Genomic DNA, 20,936 nt, shown 5'->3' on the forward strand with positions numbered 1-20,936 from the left:
TGCTGACACCAGTCCCTGCCCGGTAGAATATACTAAACAGAGGCTCTCTGAATTCTCACTCTCCCCATCATTGATAGAGTTGGAGCAGCAAGAATATCAGTGCTAGAGGAAGTGGCAGCAATTGAAGCAACGTTGGTTTAAGGCCCCTCCCCTACAGCAGAAAATTTTCCTGGTGGCTCGGACAGTAAAGAATTCGACTGCAGTGTGGGAGACCTGGGTTCGATCCCTGGGTTGGGAACATCTCCTGGAGAAGGGAATGGCTATCCACTCCAGTATTCTTGCCTGGAGAATTCCATGGACAGAGGAGCCTGGTGGGCTACAGTCCATTGGTTCGCAAAGAGTCAGACACAACTGAGAGAATTTCACTCACTATACTCTGCCTGGCAAGATAAGATGTTAGAGTCTTTATTCTTATTTATCTGGCAATTCTCCCCATTTACCTTTGAGAGCATGGGGAGTGGTCTTAAATTTATTTTTGCTTTATTCATACTATGTGAGTTTGCTTTCTTGTAAAATCATCTATACCTCTGTGTGTGTTGCAGCTGTGGGGCTTCCCAGGAGGAACAGTAGTAAAGGATCTGCCTGCCCATGCAGGAGACACAAGAGATGCCTGTCTATCATCCATCTGTCTATCTATCTATCATCTATCTGTCAACATATATATTTTAATTCTACCTTTGGGTCTAGAAAATTAGTCTTTAATCAAGTGAATACACTTGCTTTTTACTTCTCAGTTCCCAAGGTGACTGGGAGGTGGACCCAGTCTTTGAGTCTGAACTACATTTCACCACAGAGTGACTCATGGGCCCATATTGGCTCAGGGCTCCATCTTTGTTCTACTTAGCTATGGATAATAGCAGGGACTGTGGGACTCAGAGCACCTAGTGCACAGTGAAGGCAGGTTCTTTAAGAAAAGAATGACAAGAGTCGGGGGTGGTGGGGAAGATTAGAAAAGAAACTTACAGGAGCATCCTGCAAACAACAGAAATTCCACCACTTAAGCCAGCAGGTTTCTATTTTTGGTATGCATGAGAATTACCAGGGATATTTGTTAAAAAAAAACAAAAATCCCCATGCCCTATCTTTTGAACATTACTGCTTTTGTTGAACTAACTAACATAACACATTGTTACTTATCGGTAAGGTCTACAGTGCTAAACCATGGTAAAGAACAAAGTGTATCATATTTATCTTTTCAGTGTAAACAGGCTTTTCTAAATATTTTCTGAGTTCTTAATGCGACCAACAAACTGGAAGTAAAAATTCTTTAAATAAATGATACATGAGGTGGTATTTGATTAAATTGAATAAACAATATATGAGGAGTAACACAAAGCTTAGTTTTAGGGCCACTATGATTTGATTATTGTTGGTGAATACAACTGTTTAAAACTTAAACCATCTTTCTTGAAGACTTTTCTTTATTTAAATATTGACATATACATGACATTATATTTTATTAGTTTCATATGTACAACATAGTGATTTGATACTTTTATATGTTAGAAATGATCACCATGATGTCTAGTAACCATCTGTTCCCATACAAAGTTATTACAATATTATTAAGTATATTCTCCATGCTGTGTGTTACATCCCTCTGACTGCTTATTTTATAACTGGAAGTTTGTACCTTTTAATCCCCTTCACCTATTTCACTTCTTGTAACCCTCTCTGTGGCAACCACACACGTGTTCTCTGTATCTGTCTGTTTTGTTATGTTTGTCTTTCTTTATATACCACACATAAGCAAAATCAGACAGTCTTTCTCTGTCTGACTTATTTCACTTAACATAACACCCCCAAGTCCATCCATGTTGTCATATTTGGCAGGAGTTTGTTCTTTTTTATGGCATATGTGTGTGTGTGTGTATATACACCACATCTTTGTTTATCTATCGATGGACATTTATGTTGCTTCCATATATTGGCCATTGTAAGCAATATTGCAATGAGCATTAGAGTATAAATCTTTTCAAATTAGTGTTTATTTTCTTTAATTAAATGCCCAAGAATGGAGCTGCTAGATCATATGATAGCTCAATTTTTAATTTTTTGAAGCACCTCTATACTGTTTTTCATAGTGGCTGAACTAATTTACATTCCCAAAGCAATGTGTGAGGGTTCTCTTTTCTCTATATCCTTGCCAACATGTGTTATTTCTGGTCTTTTTGATAACAGACATTCTGACAGGTATAAGGTGGTATCTTATTGTGGTTTTCATTTGTATTTCCTTGGGAATTACTGATACTGAGAATCTTTTCATGTGCCTGTTGGCCATTGGTATATCTTCTTCAGAAAAATATCTATTCAGATCCTTTGTCCATTTTTAAAAATGGGTTGTTTATTTATGTTGAGTTGTATAAGGTTTTTGCATATGTTGGATATTAACCCTTTGTCAGATATATCATTTGCAAATACATTCTTCATTTAGCAGGTGGTCTTTTTGTTTTGTTGATAGTGTTCTTAGATATACAAAAGCTTGATATAGTCCCATTTCCTTATTTTACTTTTGTTTCCCTTGCTTGAGGAGATATGTCTAAAAACCCTCTGTTTTCCAGATCACTGATCCATTTTTCTGTATCATCTCATCTGTTGTTGATTTCCTCTAGTGTATTTTTCATTTTAGTTATTTTTCAGCTCTGATTCATTCTTTATATTTTCTAACTCTGCTGAAGTTCCACTGTGTTCTCCATTCCTCTCCCAAATTCCAAGAGCATCTTTATGAGCATTACTTTGGATTCTTTATCAGTTAAATTACATATTCATTGACATTATAGAAGCTCCCGGCTATAACTACAATTAACACTATCACTCCTCCTAATATATTGTTCTTACAACTTTTCCTTTTCCAAGGGCAACTAGATAAATGGATAGGTGAATTAATAGGTGAATTAACACATAAATATATAAAATGAATGTATCTGGTACAATTTATAGTCATACAGATTTTAGTGCAATGTTTTATGTTTTCTAGATGTTTGTCTATATATGTATGCAAAAATATTTTTTATATGAGAACTTATTTTTCTAGTTAAAGAAGTATACATTTCAGTGTTATTGTTTTTCCTTTTGATAAATATATTTAATGGTTCCATATATGCAGTGCTGAAAGCTTCATCAAACCTACTTTAAACTTATTTTGTGACTGGACTCTTTAACCACGCTTACAGCTAATAAGCTGGAGAAATTTATACTTTCTGGAAAGAAGCCTTGCTGGGGTATACAGGATATTTAAAGCCAGTTGCAGCTCTAAATTTTTAGAATTACTAGCTGTTTGACACTCACTTCTCTATTTCTGTGTTCCTCCTTCTCCAAAACACATCTTCATTCTTTCAAGGAGTCCTGTTAAGTGACTTCTTCCCCACCCTTTATTTTCAACATGCTAAGGTAGTTTCTCTGTTATTTCTACAGCCAGATAGCAGTGCTCCATTTGTGGAAAGGATCTGTGGCAAACTGAATGATGATCTAGTCAGCTTGCCTTCCCAAGACAGGGAAAAGGGAAATGTAACATTCTATCTGCTACAATTAATACTTTGGAATTGTGATGTAAGTATCCCCCTCTAACTTATTCCTTAAAAGGATGGAATATTAACTCCAGTCTGTGTCCTTTGGCACCGGGTTTGTTCAGGCATTGAAGGTTGAGATAATAGTGGCTTCCTCTCGTGGGGCTGAATTACAGGGCAAAGAGTTACCATGAGGGCCAGTGTGCTTGGACATGGCTGTGTCAACCCAGGAGTCATAAATGTGACACTCAAGCACCAAGTTTTCTAAGTGTTAATATTTAAGAGTACGGTAGGTCCAAGAATCTATAAATCAGTCATTTTACTTTGAACAGATCTCCCGCCAGTTGTGACATTGTTGAGTCAATTGGCAGCCTGTTTGCTGTTGTTTCCTTTTTTAGAAATTTAACCTCTTGGAAAAACAGCAGTCTGAGCTGTTATATGTCTCAACATAGGCCACCAGTGAAGACTACTTAAAAATGTTTTCTTGATCCAGAGTATGAATTCCCCTCCAGGCCTCTAGCAACTTTTTTTCCTCTGTTTAAATCATTTTGACAGGGCATCTTTGCTGGGTTCAGTTTCTGTGCCCTTTGAAAAGCTGGGGGCAGAGGATTTAGGATGGAGGATTCGCTGTTGGAGTTGCCTTCGGCTCACACTCTAAAGGAAGAAAGTTTCTCAAATTTTCACGCTGTGAACGGACACCTTTTTTTATGCCAGCTGACTGGTGTTTAATTTCATGTAACAGCATTTCGAATGTCAGATTTTTTAACATTACTTTTTAAACACACGCAGACTTAGAATTAGCTGTGTTTGAATAATTAACAGTAATAGAGATAGAGATCAAAATGATTCAAGTCATTGCTGTAAATAATACATGTTTATTATATCACAGCTTTATTAGTTTTATACTGCAAATAAAAGTTTACCATTTCTGAGTAAATTCAAAGAAAAACTTTGTAGGGAAGGGATAGGATTTAAAAAGAAATCAGTTCTAAGATATTCAAGTTCTGAATGTGTCTCTCCATGCAGTGTATAGAGATCTGGATGTAATAAATTGACGATTCATGATATTTCTTTGGGATTAAAATTAGCTCAAGTCTTTCTCTGCCACAAGCAATGAACTATACAGAGAGCCATAATCTGCTTTTTTGGCTTTTTAGTCTCAAATGTCAGTTGGTAGAATTCCACAGAAAGGAGACTTTGTTTGAGACAACCAACCATGTTGGTAAAACAATGTTTTGTTTGGGAATATCACAAACTGCTGCTTCAAAGTGCTTAATGAATGGGTATGTGTGTGTTTCTACAACATTTTTTTTTTTTTAAGGAAACTAGAAGGCAGGAAATGCAAACCTACACATTAAAGAGTTCTGCCAAATGAAGAGCTCTGTACTTTTTTTTATAAAGACATTCTCTGCCAAGAGTTTGCCAAAACCTAATTGCAAATGAACATCCCAACTTCTCACAAACAAGTCACGAAATTCTGAGAATGGGTGCCCAGTGTTACCATATGCATTGCCAAGAAATCAGTGCCCACTGGGCAGAGATAGAAGAAGAAATATATTGTAATGTCTACATATGGGTGCACCAGTACCCTGCAGTTCATGTCTTCATAGCTGTGATAATCCCTAGTTCACGAAGCCTTTGATTATTTTCATGAATGGTAAGCAAACAGTGGTCTAGACAGAAAGGGATTTTATAATTTCTAGTTTCTTGTAGAGAAAACAAATATTGGTGTCTCTTTTCCAAAGACCTGGAAATATGGACACTATTTTTTTTTTTAATCCAGAGTCAGTTCAGTTTACTTTGGTGTTAAGAAGCCAGAAAAATCTCAACTAGTAGAGCAATAATTTTATGGATTTTTATTTTTAAGGCAATACTTAATGAGACAGAAAATAGTAAAATGTTTTTGAAGCCAGATTTTCCTTGGTCAAGCTCTAAACATAATAATTATCACTTCCTGGGCACTCTATGATGGGCAGTATGTTACTCCTTTAAATACTTGCAATCATTTTAATAGTTTGGATCCCTATGAGCAAGTTAATTATTTTCAAAGAGTTGAGAAAATTTATCTCAAATTATTTACTAGCAAATGGCAGGTCTAGGTTTTTAAAAAAGCTCTGTCTCACTCTAAATCTTCTATTCTTTATGACTATCTTCTAATGATCTCCTTGCATCAATAATTAGGCAGACATCTCACTTGACCCCAAAAAAGAAATTTAAAATTACACATATAAGACAATTTAACCTATACAACTAAATTAGTATTTATTTTCAAAATATCTCTCATTCCTTCCTTTATTATTTCTCATGTTATTGCAGAGGCATACTACTTCCACTATCTTTAGCCTTAATCTGACCCGGGCAAACAAACATATGGCACAGATGCTCACCCTCCTTCCCCTTGCTTGTGTCAGGCATCACTAATAGAAAACTACACTCTTCCCATTGAGGCCAGCCTCAGCCTTGTGGTCCTCATCACAGTGCTCCAGGCAAACAATACCCGTTATCTGAGCTTGCACTCCCCTAAAAAAACTATATTTGCCATAGGGGATTCATTTCACCCTGGGCACTGTTACCAGAAAAATTTCCTTAAAATATTTCTCTCAGCATTTCACTGTTCTGAATGAAATTAGTCAGAGGCTCAATATTGCCTACTACCTACAACCAGATTCTGTTGCTCCTCTGAGAACTTTCCAAAAGTTTCTTCCCAATCTTCTCTTCTCCTATTTTTATTCTTCTCCACAGATTTTTGCACTTCATGTTCTGAATTTTGTGTTCTCCTATCACTTGTATGTTTTGTTCTTGATCTAAGAATGTTGCTTTGCTCCTTTAGAGTGATAAGATCATACCAGCCATTTTAGGTCAATTTCCCAACTATTTCATAACCAACAGATTTCTTCTTTTTCCAAATTTTCAATGTAGTAGGGCTTCCCTTGTGGCCCAGTGGTAAAGAATCTGCTTGCCAATTCAGGAGATGCAGGTTTGATTCCTGGGTTGGGAAGATCCCCTGAAGAAGAAAATGGCAACCCATTCCAGTATTTTTGCCTGGGAAATCTCATGGACAGAGGAGCCTGTCAGGCTAAAGTCGTAAAAGAGTTGGACATGACTTAAAGACTAAACAATGAAGACAAAAGACATTATCATACTAAGTGAAGTAAATCAGACAGAAAGCATGATATCACTTACATGTGGAATCCAAAAAAAAAAAAAATGGGACAAATAAACTGAATAACGAAACAAAGACAGACTCACAGACATAGAAAACAAACTTATGGTTACCAAAGGGGAAAGGTAACAAGGGCATACTGTATAGCACAGGGAACTATATTCAATATCTTGTAATAACTTATACTGCAAAAGAATCCTGATAAATATATATATTATATATATCTATATCTGAATCATTTTGCTATACACCTGAAACTAACACATCATTGTAAATCAACTGTACTTCAATTAAACTTCTGATAATAGGAATTTTATAGCATCTTTCTTGCATATAACATATCCATAATGCAACCTTGATTAGTCCCAATTCTGTTTTGCTTTGTAAATGTAGAGCAAGGATTTCCCGAGTAGCATGAGTGAAAATCTCCCTAAATTTCTGTCATTCTCCCCCAATCTTTTAAATTCTTTTGCAATATTTAATCTGTTAGTGATTATTTCTAGCCACTCATATTTAAGTCTTTATAGAGCAGTCAATACAAAAAGTCCCCACCCTATATTTCATTGATCTAATTATGTGATTTTAATAATAAGCACCATCAATACATTTGGAACAAACATGTTTTAGCAGCATAGCACTCAACTATGGGTGCTCTTGAGGGTTGCTGAGGGCTGGGAGTAGGCAGCATGCTATGACAATATACTTGAGTGAATGGAGAGCTGAAGTTATTTGAGAGAGTTAAGAGAATGGTGAGGAGAGATTATTCTCATTTATATGTATAGTCTGTCTTGTTACTTGACTGATTATAAACAGATTTGACAGGGAGGGGCATAATTATCTTTTTATGTAAATTGTTGTAGTTGGAACTTAAAGATTTCTTCAAGTCTTCTTCACAGCAAATCATACTGATATTATAATGAGATTTTATAAAGTATTTGGTACATTCTATTTGCTGATTAAACTCATATGGCAAGGTGAAGAAGGGAAGAGACTTCTTAGAAATCCATGGAAGGGAAACACTCCAAAGATTCACAACTTCAAGCAATATATTGTAATTGGACTGGGAGAGAAAATCAGAACACAAGTACATTTTGAAAACTAAGAGTATAGTTCCTGTACTAAAATTTGGGACACATATGGATATGAAGCAGTGTCCAAAGCACAAAATAAATTAGTGGCAATTGGGGTAGTTGTTTAAATAAGAATAGAAGAATTTGAAGAATTGAAATGATATTTTAGAATTTCAAAAAAATTGTTAAGCCTTTTTGCTTCCATTATCTTAGATACTGTCATTCTACCATTCTCAGTTTAACAAAAGACAAGTGGAAAGGCTGAGAGATTTGTCCAAGTGATCTAAACATAGCCAGCCAGCCACAGGGTACCCAAAATGTTCTTAGTTCTTAGTCAAAAGACTTAATAGCTTTTTACCAAAAATAACTACTTCAGTCAAAGAGAGAAGGGTAATTGCTACTTCCACAGACAACACAAGAAACCAGCATCCTTCCAGCCCAAAAAGCAACATCAAATGACCACCCACATACCGCATCATAGATTTATCTTCTCCAACTGCAAGACCCTCTTCTCTTTGGCTTCCCACCGACCTAAAGAGAAGAACTAATGAATAAACAAAGTTTAAAACAGATGCAAAAGCAGTGTGCATAAGAAGTGCCACTGTGCTTAATTTAATCTCTGGGTCAGCTATTCCCTGCTCACTGGTGCAGTCAAGGATCCAAGCCAGATCCCTGCAGAGACTGTGGTGGCTCTACATCTGCCAATAAAAATACCTGGCTGTGCAGAACAGGAAACCTCAGCTGGCCCTCAAAAAGTCCTCAGTTTAGGCAACAGGCAGCCATTGGCTCAGGCTAACTTGATTCCTTCTTTTTTTTCTGAACAACAAGCTATTGGGAGTTCCCAAAGGTAGTCATGATTGACCAGATGTGCGGCTGTGTTAGATTCCTATTCTCAAGAGAGTGCTCTGGAGGGATAGCTTAGGATTCAGCTATTAGAGATGCATTTCTTTAAAGCAGAGGTCAAAAACGGGTGCCCATAGGCCAAAGCCAGCCATCAGATGGGTTTTGTTTAAGCCAGACAGCTGTCTGCTTTTTCATTTTTTAAAAAAATGTGAATGCATTTCGATGGGGATTTTTGCCAGTTTCTGTGATGTAAATTCCTTGACAATGTCTGATTACAGACCAGAGTTGAGAAGAAATATGCACAGCAATTATATAGCATTTCCATTATACACATATAATAGGTATAAATAATACTAATAAAAAAATCAGTGAAAAATCAGAAAGTGATAAGTTTTGATTATTTATTTTACCATTGTTTAATTTAATGGGAAAGGTTGAGGGCGGGAGAAGGGGAAAACAGAGGATGAGATGATTAGATGGGCATCACTGAATCAATGGACAAGAATTTGAGCAAACTCTGGGAGGTAGTGAAGGACAGGGAAGTCTGGCATGCTGCGGTCCATGGGGTCGCAGAGAGTTGGACACGACCAGACGACTGAACAATGATTGTTTAATTTAACTTGTTTTAATTATAAGTTTATATAATTTAAATTTTCATAATGGCTGTTTAATAACCAGCTTTTGAAATTCTTGAAAACTTAACACTAGGCTCTTTTTTTTTTTTTCTTAAGCAAAAATCGCAATAGCAGAAGACTTACTATACGTTTCACCATCAATACCAAGACAAAAAATAAAAGATCATTATAATTGCAAGCCATAATGGAAACATGATTAACCTAACAATATAAAATGATTACATACACTTTTGGGGGTTAAACATAGTGATGTGGTAAGTCAAAGTGTGTACACCCACGTATTTTCATCTGCTCAGCCAGTCTATGTCTTTTGGTTTGTGCATTTAGTCCATTTACATTTAAGGTAATTATTAATATGTGTGATTCTCTTACCATTTTCTTGTTTTGGGTTTATTTTGTGTAGGTATTTTCCTTCTCTTGTGTTTGCTGCTTAGAGAAGATCCTGTAGCATTTGTTGTAAAGCTGGTTAGGTGAAGGACTCCCTTTTCTAAAAGAGCGTTTTCAAGCACTCTTATGTTGTGCTCAGGATGCCATCTCTTTCTCTCTCTCTTTTTTAAAAATTAATTAATTTATTTTAAATCGAGGCTAATTACTTTACAATATTGTGGCGGTTTTTGCCATGTACTGACATGAATCAGCCACAGGTGTACAGGTATCCCCCCCTCTCAAACCCCTCCCACCTGCTTCCCCATCCCATCCCTCTGGGTTGTCCAAGTGCACCGTCTTTGAGTGCCCTGTTTCATGCATGAAACTTGACTGGTCATCTATTTCACATATGGTGATATACAAGTTTCAACGCTATTCACTCAAATCATCCCACCTTGCCTTCTCCCACAGGATCTGTTCTTTATATTTGTGTCTCTTTTGCTGTCTTGCATATAGGGTCATTGTTACCATCTTTATAAATTCAATATAAATGCATTAATATACTTTATTGGTGTTTTTCTTTCTGACTTACTTCACTCTGTATAATAGGTTCTACCTCATTAGTACTGACTTGAATGCGTTCTTTTTAACAGCTGAGTAATATTGCACTGTGTATATGTACCACAGCTTTCTTATCCATTCGTCTGCTGATGGGCATCTAGGTTGCTTCCATGTCCTAGCTATTGTAAACAGTGCTGTGATGAACATTGGGGTACACATGTCTCTCAGTTCTGGTTTCCTTGGTGTGTATGCCCAGCAGTGGGATTGCTGGGTCATATGGCAGTTATATTTCCCATTTTTAAAGGAATCTCCACACTGTTCTCTATAGTGGCTGTACCAGTTTGAATTCCCACCAGCAGTGTAAGAGGGTTCCCTTTTCTCCACACCTTCTCCAGCATTTATTGTTTGTAGACTTTTTGATAGCAGCCATTCTGACTGGCGTGAGAGGTACCTCATTGTGGTTTTGATTTGCATTTCTCTGATAATGAGTGATGTTGAGCATCTTTTCATGTGTTTGTTAGCCATCTGTATGTCTTTTTTGGAGAAATGTCTGTTTAGTTCTTTGGCCCATTTTTTGATTGGGTCATTTATTTTTCTGGAATTGAGCTGCATGAACTGCTTGTATATTTTTGATATTAATTCTTTGTCAGTTGCTTCTTTTGCTATTATTTTCTCCCATTATGAAGGCTGCCTTTTCACCTTGCTTATAGTTTCTTTCATTGTGCAAAAGCTTTTAAGTTTAATTAGATCCCATTTGTTTATTTTTGCTTTTATTTCCATTATTCTGGGAGATGGGTCATAGTGGATCTTGCTGTGATTTATGTCAGAGAGTGTTCTGCCTATGTTTTCCTCTAGGAGTTTTATAGTTTCTGGTCTTACATTTAGGTCTTTAATGCATTTTGAGTTTGTTTTTGTGTTAGAAAGTGTTCATTTCATTCTTTTACAGGTGGTTAACCGGTTTTCCCAGCACCACTTATTAAAGAGAATGTCTTTTTTCCATTGTATATTTTTGCTTCCTTTGTCAAAGATAAGGTGTCCATAGGTGTGTGGATTTATTTCTGGGCTTTCTATTTTGTTCCATTGATCTACATTTCTGTCTTTGTGCCAATACCATATTGTCTTGATGACTGTAGCTTTGTAGTATAGTCTGAAGTCAGGCAGGTTGATTCTTCCAATTCTATTCTTCTTTCTCAAGATTGCTTTGGCTATTCGAGGTTTTTTGTGTTTCCATACAAATTGTGAAATTATTTGTTCTAGTTCTGTGAAAAATACCATTGGTAGCTTTATAGGGATTGCACTGAATCTATAGATTGCTTTGCATAGTATACTCATTTTCACTATATTGATTCTTCCAATCCATGAACATGGTCTATTTCTCCATCTATTTGTGTCAACTTTGATTTCCTTCATCAGTGTTTTATAGTTTTCTATATGTCTTTTGCTTCTTTGGGTAAATTTATTCCTAAGTATTTTATTCTTTTTGTTGTAATGGTGAATGGGATTGTTTCCTTAATTTCTCTGTTTTCTCATTGATAACACTAGGCTCTTTTGAGTCAACATGAGGCAGCTGCAGCATACCCTTGACTAACTTGTGGTGACCACAGCAGCCCCAGCCATAGTTCAGGCTTGGGAGGCTGAATTTGGATCCCAGTTCTTTTATTTACTAGCAGTGTGAGCTCACACACATTCTTTAACTACAGAGAACCTCAATTTTCCCATGTCAGAAACTAAATAATATTTATTTTGCTAGTCTATGTGCATGCTAAGTTGCTTCAGTCATGTCCAACTCTTTGTGACCCCATGAACTGTAGGTCTGTCAAGCTCCTCTGTCGCTGGAATCCTGCAGGCAAGAATACTGGAGTGGGTTGCCATTTTCCAGGGGCTCTTCCTAACCCAGGGTTCAAATCCACATCTCCTGCACTGCAGGAGAATTCTTTCCCATCTGAGTCACTAGCAGGGAAACCCTGCTAGTCTACAGTGAGCAGTAAATAAAATCACATATTGAAAGTCTTAGCACTATATTTGGCACATAATAATCACTCAGTAAATAATGACAATGTGTTTATTTTAACTTTAGGTAGGAATTACATGATTAGGTTTGTTTTGCTTTCACCTTGAAAACCTGCCTGCAGCAAAGCTCAAAGAAATAAGAAAGTTTAAGGACAGAAGAAAGAAAGAAATCAGGGAGGCCTGAAAAGACTGGGGTATAGGGTAACTGGAGGGCCCTGGGAAAGAAAGAGAATAGGATCAAATGCTACAGAAGTAGGATGAGGAAAAATCACTCAAAAATGTAGTTGAAAATCCTACATCAAGGTATATCCATGCTGTCCAATAGAGATTCAGTCTCAATTTCTCATGAAGGCTGTATATTCTCTCCATAATTGATTGAAATAATTTCATTGAATAGTGAAAGTGAAAGTTGTTCAGTTGTGTCCTAATCTTTGCAACCCCGTGGATTATACAGTCCATGGAATTCTTCAGGCCAAAATACTAGAGTGGGTAGCCTTTTTCTTCTCCAGGGGATCTTCCCAACCCAGGGATCGTGAACCAGATCAAATATGGAATAATCCCATCCTATTCATTTGGCCCAGACAATTCAATCAATAGTAGACCTGTTACCCACACTCTGTAAGTTAGATGCCCTCCTCCTGAAATTTGAAATTTACACCCAGAAACTGGAGTGAGTCAGTGTTGAGTGCTGCCATACTGCTGAACTCTGATTGGCCACAAGAAACAAGGAAAGGAAGTCAATCAAAAGAGATGGAGAAAAGCAATTTAGAAATGGAGATGGCCTGGCTCCAAGCAGAAAAAAGGAGCCAGGAGACGAGTGATGACTTTTCAGTTCTTATAAAGTCTGGTTATATTCCTTAAATTTTGTTTCTAAGAGATGAACTGTTTTATTTATAATAAATTTCCTTAGCCTCAACTAGCTGGAGTGGCTATCTGTTCCCTACAACCAAATGATTGCTGACCAGATAATCTCTGCTAGTTTTAAAAGCTCTATGAAAATATAAGAAGTCACAGTATATTACAGCCTGAAGTGATGAGATTCTAGCCCCCTTGATTGATGTATGACTAATGGCCCCAATGGAATTCAAAGAAATTAAAAGACATGCATCAGCTCACATAGTTAGTGAGTAATAGAGCTTATTCTAAAACTCAGTTCATCTGAATCCTAGGTGGCACCACCATAGTTCCCACAGTATAACCATAATGGTGAGCTCTCAGTTTAGAATAGTAGCATGTTAAAGACCTCTTGAGAGTGATACTATTCTCAACAGTCAAATTTCATTTACTCTTTAGTCTGGCGTCTCAGATGGAAAAGAACAGAAACAGGAAGTTGGTCTACCACAAGGCAGGGTTAAAACATGGGTTTTACAATTCAGACTGACCTGTGTTCAGATTCTTATTCTTGCTCTAACAACCTGTGTGATTATGGAAAAGAGACCTGACCTCTCTAAATTCTAGTTTCTCCTCTAAAATGGAGATAAGTTAAAAAAAAATCTGATTTACAGAGTTGCTGGAAGATTAAATAAAGTAATGCATAAATGAATTTAGCATATGTACCTGTCATGTAATAAGCATTTGCCAAGTGTTAAAATTGTTTTTGCTCTCAGTATTGTCAATGGTAACTGCTCAGGTAGAAGTTAGGGACTAAGTCCAATAGGTTCTGTGTATTTTCACCTTCAGATGCATTGATATTTTTCCTTGACATATAATCAGTAGCAACATCAACACAGGTTTATTTCTACATAATTCAAGTCATTTACTAAATATTTTCTTTAAAATGCAACTGACTTTAGAATACAGCTGAGATTTAATGTGCTTTGAAAATGGAAACTTTTTTAGTAGGTAATTAAAAATTGGCTCTAAATGTAATAAACTGTGAACATTAACAATCATCATTAAAATAAGAAATACCTTTCCTAGAGCTTCTATGAGGCAGAGCTAACAACAATTACTAACCCAGAAGCTCAAATCAGGAAATACTATGTAAGCACAGCTACACTTCATTAATGCAGATGAACCAAACTGTTTTCAGCTAGAAGGAAGGTATAATGCAATATAATTAAACAAGTGGAGATGGATCAACCTAAAAACTTCAAAGGACATCATTACAGCTCTAAAATTCCATGATGCAGGGTTTACTAGCAAGATCATAATAATCTAGAGCAGCAATTGCCAAGCTTTTGTGACATAAGAATCAACCTAAGGAATTTGTAAAAGGAGCATTTTCCTGGATCCCACTGCTAGTCATTCAAATTCAGTGGTTCTATAGTACTGATCAATTATCTATATTTTTAATCAAGTTCTCTGGGTAATTATAATCTAGGCAATCTTGGCAGCAATCACTCTAAGAAACATTGATCTAGAATCTCAATTTTTGACCCTTAGATAAAGGTGACCATAGAGACATGACTTCGGATTGGCCCAAGAATAGACATCATCAAACAATCAAGTATCACTAACTGTCCAAATATCTGGAAAGGAAAGAAAAAGCGAAAGATGTCCTGCATCTTCATTTCACTAGAAGTTATTTTTAGATTCCTATGGAGAAGTCAACAAAGGTTTTAGAAACTCAAGAGAAGCTCCTACCTTCAAAGGTAATCAGTTTTAAGTCCTGAGAGGCTTCACTGGTCAAGGTCAACCATCTCCTCTACAGATGTTTGGTTCAAGTACCTGAAGGCTGATAGCCTGGGAAAAACTGGGAGCCTCTAAATGAAGGAAACACTGAGCCAAGATTTGGGGATCAATAGACAATTTCTGGGTTTTGTGCATGGTTCAAATGTTGTCCATAAATTCCCTGACCCAAACTACAAACTCTGAAACTTATGAAGCAGTGGAGGAAGAAAAGCTGGAAATATGAGTTGTTCTGTTTAAGGCAGAGGCTGAGCCATTGCAGCCAGATTCAATCAGTGTGAGAAAGAAGGGTTTGGAACATGTGGTTAGTTTCCTTCCTCCCAAATGTCTAGACTCCCAAAGGGGTGTGCAGACTTGCCTCTCAGTATTCTAGTTAAAGGCCTCTCTTCATATAAAATGTCACTGGTTATATGGGTTTATTTGTGTTATCTTTGAACTTGATGTCTATTATTCTACCTTTGTCAACATCCATTCCCATTTTCTGTGAGCTTTAAACTATCCCAGATGTTGAGCAAATGTGAATTCTTTGGAATGTGGCCTGCCTCTCTAATCTAGTTGTGCAATCACTACTCTCCCTCTCCAAACTCTGTGTAACTGTCAGTTTTAAGTGTACATTGTCTGGAGCGTTTATATGCTCTGGTTTAAGACAGATGCCAAATGTGTAAAAACATAATCTTGACCGACCACGATCAGCATCGATGCTTCTTAAAAGGAAAATGGACTCTCAAGTCAGAATGCTTATCTGCCATTCACAATCGCTTAATGCTTCATCATGTATGCTCCCAATGTCAATCCTTTAGTGGCCTGTCAGGCACTTTCCACTAGGCACTGAACTTCCAGTGTGCTCTGTACAGAATATAGCCAGAGCTTTAAGAATGCCAATTTAGATTTAAATATACGAATCAGCATCAAAGTCATGTAATACTTTTCCTTGGCATCATGGTGTGACCATCTTCCCTGTGTCCAAACTGCAGAGACAGAGTGTCTTGCTTGCTAAAATTGTGCGTGATCAAATTACACCCTAAACCGACTGTGCAGGGAGACTAGACTTGGGCATAATCAAAATGCATGGCCCACATGCCTTTTGCTGAGATTTAAATCTTCTTCCCTATCCTCAATCCTCTGCTGTAGCTCTATTATTTTTTTTTCCTTTTATATGATGCTGTAAACATGAAAGAAGGAAGGGCAGTCACAAACAAATAAGCACAAAGAGAACAAAGCTAATACAGGGAAGCACTGGCTTGGTCTCAGCAGACATTTGCAACACAGTTTTGTGTATTATTTATGAGTTACAGAGATAGGCTATGTTAACAGACCAAGGAGAGAGTATTAAAAAAAATCAGATAACTTTAGAATACACAGGGTAGGCCTGGGGAAAATATATTTGCTTTTGTCCAAAAAAAAAAGATCAATAACCTTCTTTTAAAAGGAAGCTTTGGAGAACAATCTCCATATGGTATACAAACTTCCTGGAGCTTCCTACCATCAATAGCTGTCTTTATGTTGTCAGTTTAATTGATTTTCCTCCCATTCGTTGTTTTTCTTTTTGGGGGGTCCTTTTAATGAGCAATTTTGTGTGGTCAGTTTGACCATGTAATAGATTTAATTCTGACAATAAAGAAGACTGAAAAATAAATATGGTCCTAAAATTCCAGCTTATACCATTAAATCATTTAACTAAATAAAAACCACATCATATTTTTAGTTTAACCGTTTGTTTACGTTATGTGTCAGGCTTTCTTCTATAGGAGTTGAGAAACTTGATTAATGAGAGCTGGCCTCTGTGGAAAAAAGGAACCTAGTCATTCCATATGTCATAAAAAGCTTGATTTGAGACTAAGCAGAATACAGTTCTTTCTTTTCTGGAGGAAAATGTGAAGTTCTTTCCATAGCTTTTGTACTCTGATCTCAAAGCTAAATGAACTAATTTTGTCCTCAGGATTTTTCTCAATTTGAGACCAGCCAATCCAGGGTGGACTCATGACAGGTGGGGTGGACTCATGATGGGTGGGGTGGGCTGCTGGAAACAGGATCTCAGCTTGTCCCACTGCTCTGAGTAATATCTCACTGGCCTAACACATCATTATTAACAATATAATGAATCTTTGGAGCTTCCTAGTTTTAAGAAGCTGTAATCAATTAAAAACTGTGGTTTGATCAAAGTCTTGTGTATGAGGAAAAGAAGCCTAAGAAAAAAAATCTTTTGGAAGTCTTAATTTAGTTTTGGGCTAGACCTGAAGCACTAACCTGTTTAGTTATCCACTTGGAGTTTAGGAGAGTTCTGTGTTATTATCTGGCATATAACAATGTGAGAGTCCAATCTAATTTTACTCCAGTCAATGCCCAGCAAGAAGATGCCCATGGAAACCCTCAGAAGTCTAGATTTCTTTTAATTTTATTTTCAGTTGGAGGATGATTACAATACTGTGATGGTTTCTTCACTGCCCTTTACTGGCTTGTTGAACAAGGAGGTACAAAGTTGGAAGTAAGTATATTTGGCACAGGAGAGAGTTGCCCACCGCTGGAAGGAAAGATGATTAATATTGCTCCTAGAAATCTTTTTATCCTGAAACTTTGCAATGAGGGAGAGCTGGTGAAGGTGGATGAGGTGTGTGGCTGGGGATATGGAAGGTAGGACTACTCAAGACTTGAGGAATGGATCAGATATATTAGCCCTTCTAATGTTTGCCAAGAATTGTACCATATGCTAGAGATGGAAAGATGAGTGGGCTCTCCTGCCTTCAGTAATCATAGTAAAATCAGGCAAATGAACATGCAAAGATGACTCTGTAAACAAATACAATATGTGGCAATAATATTTGAACTATGAATAGAATAGGACATAGATGTGGTACAGAGATAGCAGTGATTACTTCATTGTTCTGAAAGCAAGTTCAGGCTTTCTATACATTAAGGTAACTAAGAGAGAATGTTAAAAGAATATCAAAAGAAAATGTATCAGTTCAGTTCAGTTCAGTCACTTAGTCGTGTCTGACTCTTTGCAACCCCGTGAATCACAGCACACTAGGTCTCCCTGTCCATTACCAGCTCCCGGAGTTTACTCAAACTCATGTCCATCGAGTCTGTGATGCCATCCAGCCATCTCATCCTCTGTCATCCCCTTCTCCTCCTGCCCCCTATCCCTCCCAGCATCAGGGTCTTTTCCAATGAGTCAATTCTTTGCATGAGGTGGCCAAAGTATTGGAGTTTTAGCTTCAGCATCAGTCCTTCCAATAAACACCCAGTACTGATCTCCTTTAGGATGGACTGGTTGGATGTCCTCGCAGTCCAAGGGACTCTCAAGAGTCTTCTCCAACACCACAGTTCAAAAACATCAATTTTTCAGCGCTCAGCTTTCTTCACAGTCCAACTCTCACATCCATACATGACTACTGGAAAAACCATAGCCTTGACTAGACGGACCTTTGTTGGCTAAAAAGCCTCTTGATGAAAGTGAAAGAGGAGAGTGAAAAAGTTGGCTTACAGCTCAACATTCAGAAAACTAAGATCATGGCATCTGGTCGCATCACTTCATGGGAAATAGATGGGGAGACAGTGGAAACAGTGTTAGACTTTATTTTTGGGGGCTCCAAAATCACTGCAGCTGGTGATTGCAGTCATGAAATTAAAAGACGCTTACTCCTTGGAAGGAAAGTTATGACCAACCTAGATAGCATATTAAAAAGCAGAGACATTACTTTGCCAACAAAGAAAATATATAGATGTGTATAACTGGGTAACTTTGCTATATAGCAGAGATTGGCACAACACTGTAAATCAACTATACTTCAATTTATAAAAGAGAGAGAGAGAAAATGTTTATCCAGAATGCAACTGACAAGAGACTTTAACAGTAAGTATTTTGGAGCTTTTATTTGGACCCTAATATCTTCATTTTAAGAAGTAAATATGTGTGTGTATGTGTAAATGAAAAGGGTGGTAAAGCAAAAATTTTTCTTCCTCTTCTTCCCTCCTTCCTAAGTGGACCAAACTGCTCTTAAGTCTCTTTGCTATTACTTCCATTTGTGGGTAAAATTTTACTTTTATAGGCTTATGCTGATAACTAAGCCAGAATAAGCAAAGTGGGAGCCATATAGTTTCACAACAACAATGCGTAGTTGATTTGCACTTAAGGAAAATACAATATGCAAAGGAGTCATTTTTTCATGACTTCAGCTGAGAAGTAACTGAATTGAAAGAAACCTTGAGGACATGGAAAAGATCAAACCAGTTTATAAAAGGTATTAGGAAAATCATGTCCTACTTATTCATCCTGACATAGCCCAAACACCAGAACTGACATTTGTAGAAGCAAGTGAAAATAAAGGCCAAAATTGCCAAAAGAGAAACAGAAGTTTCTGTTAAGGGAGAATGTACTATCAAGTACATCCTACAGAGAAGAAAGGAAGGAACTAGTACTGTTGAAAAGAACTCTCTGTGATGATGAAATGTTCTATATCCAGGCTATATATTATAGCAACCACAAGCCACATGGGGCTATGGAGTCCTTGAGACATTTCTAGTGTGACTGAAGAACTGAATTTTTACTTCAAAAAATTTTTTTGTCCATTTAAATGTAAATAGTTATATTTTTCTATGCTTTCTGACTGGGAGAGGGTTAGGGTATTATAGATTCGTGCTGAGTGTGATGGAGCAGGAATGCAGGCCATCCCAAACATAGGAGCACATAACTGGCAAAGGTAAAAAAGCAGAGAATCAGGGTTGCTGGCTTAGTCTGGCACAGCTCTAGTGTAGTGAATTGAGGTTAGGAGTGATGAGAAAGGTAAGCTGAGCTAATTCCCTGAAGCATCTAAAACACCTACTCAGGATTTGTACTGCTATTCCATAAGTAATGGAGTGAAACTAGAAGTTCTGGGGTAAATGAGAAAAAGATCAGATCTGTGAATTAGAAAAATAACTCTGGTATCACTGTTAATGAACTTGCAGAAAGACATAGACAGATGAGGACTATAAGAAGGAGTCACGGTCAAGCAAAAGGTAAGGATAAACTAAGACTTGCTCCTTGGAAGAAAAGTTATGACCAATCTAGACAGCATATTAAAAAGCAGAGCTATTACTTTGTCAACAAAGGTCCATCTAGTCAAGGCTTTGGCTTTTCCAGTGGTCATGTATGGATGTGAGAGTTGGACTATAAAGAAAGCTGAGCACCAAAGAATTGATGCTTTTGAACTATGGTGTTGGAGAAGACTCTTGAGAGTCCCTTGGACTGCAAGGAGATCCAACCAGTCCATCCTAAAAGAAATCAGTCCTGAATTTTCATTGGAAGGACTGATGCTGAAGCTGAAACTCCAATACTTTGGCTACCTGATGCAAAGAACTGACTCATTTGAAAAGACCCTGATGCTGGGAAAGACTGAAGGCAGGAGGAGAAGGGGACAACAGAGGATGAGATGGCTGGATGGCATCAATGACTCAATAGACATAAGTTTGAGTAAACTCCAGGAGTTGGCAGTGGACAGGGAGGCCTGGCGTGCTGCAGTCCACAGGGTCACAGAGTTGGACACGACTGAGCAACTGAACTGAGCTGAACTGAAACAAAGAACCGACACAAAGGGGGCTGAAGATGGTTGAATAGAATGCACAAAATTTAGTGACCTAATAGATGTGGGTGTTTAGGAAAAAAGAAAGACAAAGATAATTGTGAGGCTTTAAGTTTGGGTGGATGAGTGATAATATTCATCAGTCTAGGGAAGAAAAACAAGACTGAGTTTGTTGACCTAGAGGTATTAGCTTGACATCCACTGAAAGACAAACAAACAAATACAGAGATGCATTAAAAGTCTGCAAATGGGTCTTAGACTAGAATCTTAAAATCAACATGTCCAAACCTGGGCACACATTTGTTGGATGTCCAGTTAGGGGGTGGGGATGCAAGTCTTGAGTTCAACAGAGAGGTCAGAAATAAGAGACATGATTCTTCTGAATAGAAATGATAATGAAAGTCATAAAAATGTGATCTTGGTTAAGAGAAAAGCATTGTTACTTTACTAAGTAGGATAAGAGGCTAGGGAGGAGCCAATGACAGTGGAAAGAATGGTCAAAGATCGGCTGTTGTTTTTCTCTAGACTCCGAACAAGTAACTTCCATTCTCTGACTCTGTTTCTTCCCATCTATCATTTAGGAGTCATAG

General features: G+C 37.3%; 1 long non-coding RNA gene across 1 annotated transcript in view; it reads right to left on the reverse strand.

Annotated features, from left to right (window-relative positions):
- Positions 1-20,936, reverse strand: part of LOC122453964 — a 134,471-nt gene that overhangs the window by 15,948 nt on the left and 97,587 nt on the right. The window contains exon 2 of the long non-coding RNA XR_006273244.1: positions 8,211-8,270. This is a non-coding gene — a long non-coding RNA (uncharacterized LOC122453964). The remainder of the gene's footprint in view (positions 1-8,210; positions 8,271-20,936) is intronic.

This window comes from Cervus canadensis, chromosome 15, assembly GCF_019320065.1.
Source record: "Cervus canadensis isolate Bull #8, Minnesota chromosome 15, ASM1932006v1, whole genome shotgun sequence".
NCBI lineage: Eukaryota > Metazoa > Chordata > Mammalia > Artiodactyla > Cervidae > Cervus > Cervus canadensis.